The sequence below is a fragment of the Rhinopithecus bieti genome, unplaced genomic scaffold (assembly GCF_001698545.2).
Source record: "Rhinopithecus bieti isolate Rb0 unplaced genomic scaffold, ASM169854v2 scaffold_76550, whole genome shotgun sequence".
NCBI lineage: Eukaryota > Metazoa > Chordata > Mammalia > Primates > Cercopithecidae > Rhinopithecus > Rhinopithecus bieti.
Genome location: NW_016828762.1, coordinates 45,631 through 51,424, shown reverse-complemented (window position 1 = coordinate 51,424; position 5,794 = coordinate 45,631).

Genomic DNA, 5,794 nt, shown 5'->3' with positions numbered 1-5,794 from the left:
CAAAGGGATATTATAACACATGTCTTAAAACTTCTAAATTATGAAATATATATGTCAAATTCAGTGAGTCTTGACAAATGCATACACATGCAATCCACAACCCTGTCAAGACATAGAACTTTCCCATCGTTGCAGCAACTTCTCTCTTGACCTTTTTCATCAATATCTTCTGTCCCTCTCCATGCCACAGATACATCAGTATTTTTACTCCTTTCTCCATAGACTAGTTTTGTTTGTTCTAGGACTTCATATAAATAGAAACTGTACTCTGTGTCTAGCCTCTTTAGTTTATCACATGTTTTTGAGCTTCATATACATATCAGTAATATATATTTTTTACTGCTGAATAATATTCAATTGTAGGAATATGTCAACATTTGTTTATCCATTCTTCTGTTGATGGATATTTAGGTTGCTTCTAACTTGGGGTTATTATGATTAAGAGTATGACCATTTTATACAAGTTATTTTGTGCATGCATGCTTTATTTATTTGGGGTAAAACAGAATTGCTGGGTCATACAGTTAGAGTATGGGTTAATTTTTGAGACTCTCCTAAACCACTTCTAAAGTGGTTGCATTGTTTTACACTTCCATCAGCAGTGCATGTGAGTTCGCGTTAATTTTAACAACTAATGTTTTAAAGTTATTAACTTCAAAGAGAATTTGGTACCCAGTATTTTTCAAGAACCGTGAGTCTAATTGTCATCAAATATAAGTGTCAACGAATTGGTCACTGTCATCACAGCTTGATAAAATGTAAAAATTAAAATAAGAGTGAGCTACTTTTAGCTGTAAGGGGTCATTTTGTAGGGCAAGAGTTTAATGTCAGAAACAAAGAACAATTTGAGCTTCTGCTAATTGTCAGGTGGATTTATAAAAAGGATTTGACTTTACAGCTGTCCTTGGCAGATTTTACAACTACCACATATGCTTCAATATCAGATATATTTTGAAATATTACATAAAGTTTTAGTTGCTCAAAACAGGACTCCGATAACTTCCTACGCTTTTCTTCTCCAAAACCTGCACAAGCCATCATTTCTCACTGACTTAATTGTAAAGTGCATTACCCAGCCAGAAATAAACACCTGCCCTCAATTTTGTCCCAAATCTTTAGAGTCTTTGCCAGTTTTGACATTTCCTTATACCTCTCAATCTTCCAATAGAGGTTTTGGGGTCAGACAGATCTCAAATTCTTAACTCTACCCCATACTAGCTGTTAGAAACTTGGCAAATTATTTAACAGAGAAGGAGACAAACAGGAGCAGTAAAAACCACATGAAGTAACGCAAATAAAGCACTTAATAAATAGGTAATGTCAGGAATGTGTAGCTATCAGTTATTGCAGCAGCAGGAATCTCGTTCCTGAACCCCATGCCATACACAAAGTGTGGTACTTCTTGTTTTCTCAATGTATCCCGTTATCTCTCCGCAGTGCCTTTATCCATACCATTCCTCCCTCTGGCAGGCCTCTCTTACCTTTTGTTTTAGAAATCTAAATCCTTATGGTACTGTCTATACAAAGGCCACCACTGTGGTCCTTTCTGAATGGCTCCAAGTATTCTCCTCAGTAAACAAACAAACTTACTTTCACTTGAAGTCTAACCACCCTTGAGAAACAAATGAAAACATTTTTGATTGCATTGTCACTAATCATGTTTTATGCTACTAGTGAATAAATTACAATGAAAACAAAAGTTGTTTTGTTTTATTTTTATATCACACTCTTTGAGAGCTAGAAATAGTATGACACCATCTCATAGTGCCATCTTTATCATCACCATGGTAGCTAAGTGTTATTAACTGCTTTCTATGTGCCAGACTGGGTGTTAAGTACTGACATGTGTCATGTCATTTAATCCTTATCACTGACCTCCTAAAGTAACCGAAGAAAGCAAATTCTTGCCAAAGATTTTACAGCCTGTATCTAATACTCATTGTCTCTCAACCATAGCTGGTGCTCAGTAACTTTAAGTGAACACATCAAATGCACATAAAGAACAATAACAAAAAAAATCACCTATATTAGCGTCCTTCCTAAACACTTCCTTTTGAATATACTGATTTCCTGTAGTCGATTATTGAGTCTGAGGACGGATGTTGCATAAAAAACAAGCACAGGAAATGCTACATTCACCTAGAGTTGTGACAGAGATTAACAAGCAATGTGTAATACTAATGTCTAATTTCCACTTCTTTTAAAAGTGTTCTTTTGGCCAGGCGCGGTGGCTCACGCCTGTAATCCTAGCACTTTGGGAAGCTGAGGAGGGTGGATCACCTGCGGTCACGAGTTCAAGACTAGCCTGATTAACATGGTGAAACCCCATCTCTATTAAAAATACAAAAATTAGCAGGGCATAGTGGCAGGGGCCTGTAATCCCAGCTACTCAGGAGGCTGAGGCAGGAGAATGGCTTGTATCTGGGAGGCGGAGGTTGCAGAAAGCTGAGACCGCATCATTGCACTCCAGCCTGGGCAGTGGAGTGAGACTCCATCTCAAAACATAAAGGAAAATAAAAAATAAATAGTTATTTCTCCATCCCTATCAATTTTCTCCACCTCTCTCCATCATTAATCCTAGTCCACATATACTTTTCAGTGTAAATACTCATAAATTGGATTATGAGGAGAATGAATGACCGAAATACTACACGAGCTCCTTAAATGTTTATCTGCAATATAGGATTCAATGTGAATCTACAGGAAAGAGCACCTGTCTTTAGCATTGAACGTTTGTGACTCATCTGAAAATACAAATCTATTTTCAGACGTTGAAGAGATAAATCCACACCCAAAAGAAAATTTCTTTATTTCTCTATGCCCTTGAAACTTTCTCTGATCGAATTAGAGATGTGTTGTCTGCATACAAACTTGTGATTGAAATTGTTTGCTTCTTAACCATATTATAACTTTAAATATTGCATGCTTTAAAAAATCAATTTATTGAGGTATAATTTAAATGCAATAAAATGAACCCATGTAAGTGTACAGCTTAATGAGCTTTGACAAATGTGTATCCTTATTCAACCACCATGAATTAAGATGCTAGCTGTTTCCACCACCTTAAATAGTTCTTTGATTTCTCTTTGTAGTCATTTCCTCCCAGTTCTACCTCCAGGCAACCACTGCATTTCTTTCTGACCCTGTAGATCAATATTACCTCTTTTACGATTTCACATAAATGAAATCATACAGTATGTACTCTTTTGTACCTGGCTTATTGAGCTTTCTATAATACATTTGAGATTCATTCAAACTCATTTTTTCATATGATATGAGCTACCGTAAGTTATTTTTTGGTTATCAAGGACATGGGGTAAAATATCAGTTGATGTTCACTTTTTCCATATGGATATTCAGTTATTCCAGTGATTTGTTAAAACGTTTTTCACTTTTTACACTAAATTGACTAGGCATGTTTGTCAACATTTCGACTGGCTATCAACTTGCCAGTCTGTTTTAGGATTATCTATTCTGGTCCTTTGATTTATTGTCTATCTTCACAGCTCTATCTTAACTACTATAGCTTTAAACAAAGTTTTAAAATTAGAAAATCAAGTAAGAACTTTGCTCTTATTTCGAGCTTGACTTTTTTTTTCAATTTTTTTTTTATTTGGTCTATTCTAGGTGTTTGGTATTTTCCTACACATTTTAACATCAGCTTATCAATTTATATTAAAAAGGAGAGATTTTGATCATGATTGCATTGGAACTATACATTGGTAAGGGAAAAATGGATATCTCAGCAATATTAAGTCTTCCAAAACGTGAACAGTGCATATTACCATATTTATTTAACTCTTCATTAATTTTTTTAAATCTTGCAGTTTTATTGTAGAGAGAGCATTCGATTTTATTGCATTAATTCCTATGAAGTTGATGTTTCATGATGACTATATAAATGGCATTTTAAAATTATTTTCTAATTGTTACTAAATAAAATATATAAATGCCATAGAATTTTATGTATATTGATCTTATATCTTGTAGCCTTACTAAATTCAGTTATTATTTCTAATAGTTTAAAATGTTATGTACATTTCTTCAGGTTTTCTTTTTCTTCTCCTGTTGTTTTTTTTTTTTTTTTGAGATGGAGTCTCACTCTGTCGCCCAGGCTGCAGTACAGCGATGTGATCTTGCCTCACTGCAACCTCCACCTCTCGGGTTAAAGTGATTCTCCTGCCTCAGCCTTTCAAGTAGCTAAGACTACAGCCACGCACCACCACCCCTGGCTAATTTTTGTATTTTTAGTAGAGACTGGGTTTCACCATGTTGGCCAGGCTGGTCTCAAACTCCTGACCTCAAGTGATCCACCTGTCTCGGCCTCCCAAAGTTCTGGGATTACAGGTGTGAGCCACCGCACCCAGCCTTTCTTCAGGTTTTCTATGCACTTAATCATGTCCTCCAGAAATAATCTCGTTTTCATTTCTTCCTTTTCAATCTGTATACCTTTTTTTTTTTCTTGTGTTATTACGTAGACAAGGACTTTCAGCATAATGTTGAGTAGAAGTAAGGATAGCAGACAACCTTGAACTGTTCCCAATCTTTGGGAAAAAAGATTCAGTCTTTTACCATTGTATGTGATATTGTAGTTTTTTCATAAATGTCATATTGCATTGAGAAAGTCTCATTCTGTTCCTATTTTTGTGAGACTTCCTTTAATTACTATGTGGTAATTTTTATCAAATGTTTTTTATGTATTATTTGAGATAATAACTGTTTTTGTCCTTTATTATAAAATATCCTGAAAATATGGGTGATTAATACCCTAATAATAAAGCAACCTTTGAGTTCTAGACTTAGTATCACTTGGTCATGATGTATTATAGATTTTATGTGTTTCTAGGTATTATTTGCTAATTTTGGTAAATACTTTGCACCTATTTTCACAGTGGATATTACTTTGCTTTCTTTGGATTGCCTTTGACTTGGTTTGTATCTTAGTAATGCTTCCTTATTAAGTTAAAAAGGAATTGTTCTTTATTCATCTATTTTGAAAATAGTTTATTTAAGATTTTATCTTAAATGTTTTAAATAATTCAACAGTAAAGCACCTGGGTATGAATTTTTCTTCTGTTGGAAGGCTAGCAACAAATTCATTTTGTTTAACAGATATAGGATTATTTTATTAATTTTATTTTCTTGTATCAGTGTTAGTTTTATTTTGTTGTGTCAGTATTGGGAAAAAAGTACCTTTCATGAAATTTGTCCATTTCATTTGTTTTATATTTATTGATAAAATTGTTCTTAAATATTTTCTCACTATTGGATACTGTTTTTCTCTTTTAGTGTCTGTAGGATCTGTATGGAGGGCTCCCTTTTGTTACTAATATGGATAGTTTTTAATCACTTCCACTCCATTAATGTACATCTGTTCTTATGCCAGTATCACATGGTCTTAATTATTGTAGCTTCATAGTAAATACTGAAGTTTAAAGGAGTGTCAGTTCTCCAAATTTTTTCTTCAGTTTTCTGTTGGCTATGCTATTTTTTGACTTTTCTTATCAACGTTAGAATCAGTTTGGTAATATTCACAAAATAACTGGCTGGGATTTTGATTGATATTTCATTGACTCTATTAGACTAAGTAGGAAAGAATTGACATTATAACAATATTGAGTCTTTCTATTTGTTAACGTGATAGTAAACTATGTTCTTCTTTTTCAGTAATTTGTATTTCCACATTCACATTAAAATTATAAATCCATAAAATTCCTTCCTTCCTTCCTTCCTTCCTTCCTTCCTTCCTTCCTTCCTTCCTTCCTTCCTTCCTTCCTTCCTTCCGTCCTTCCTT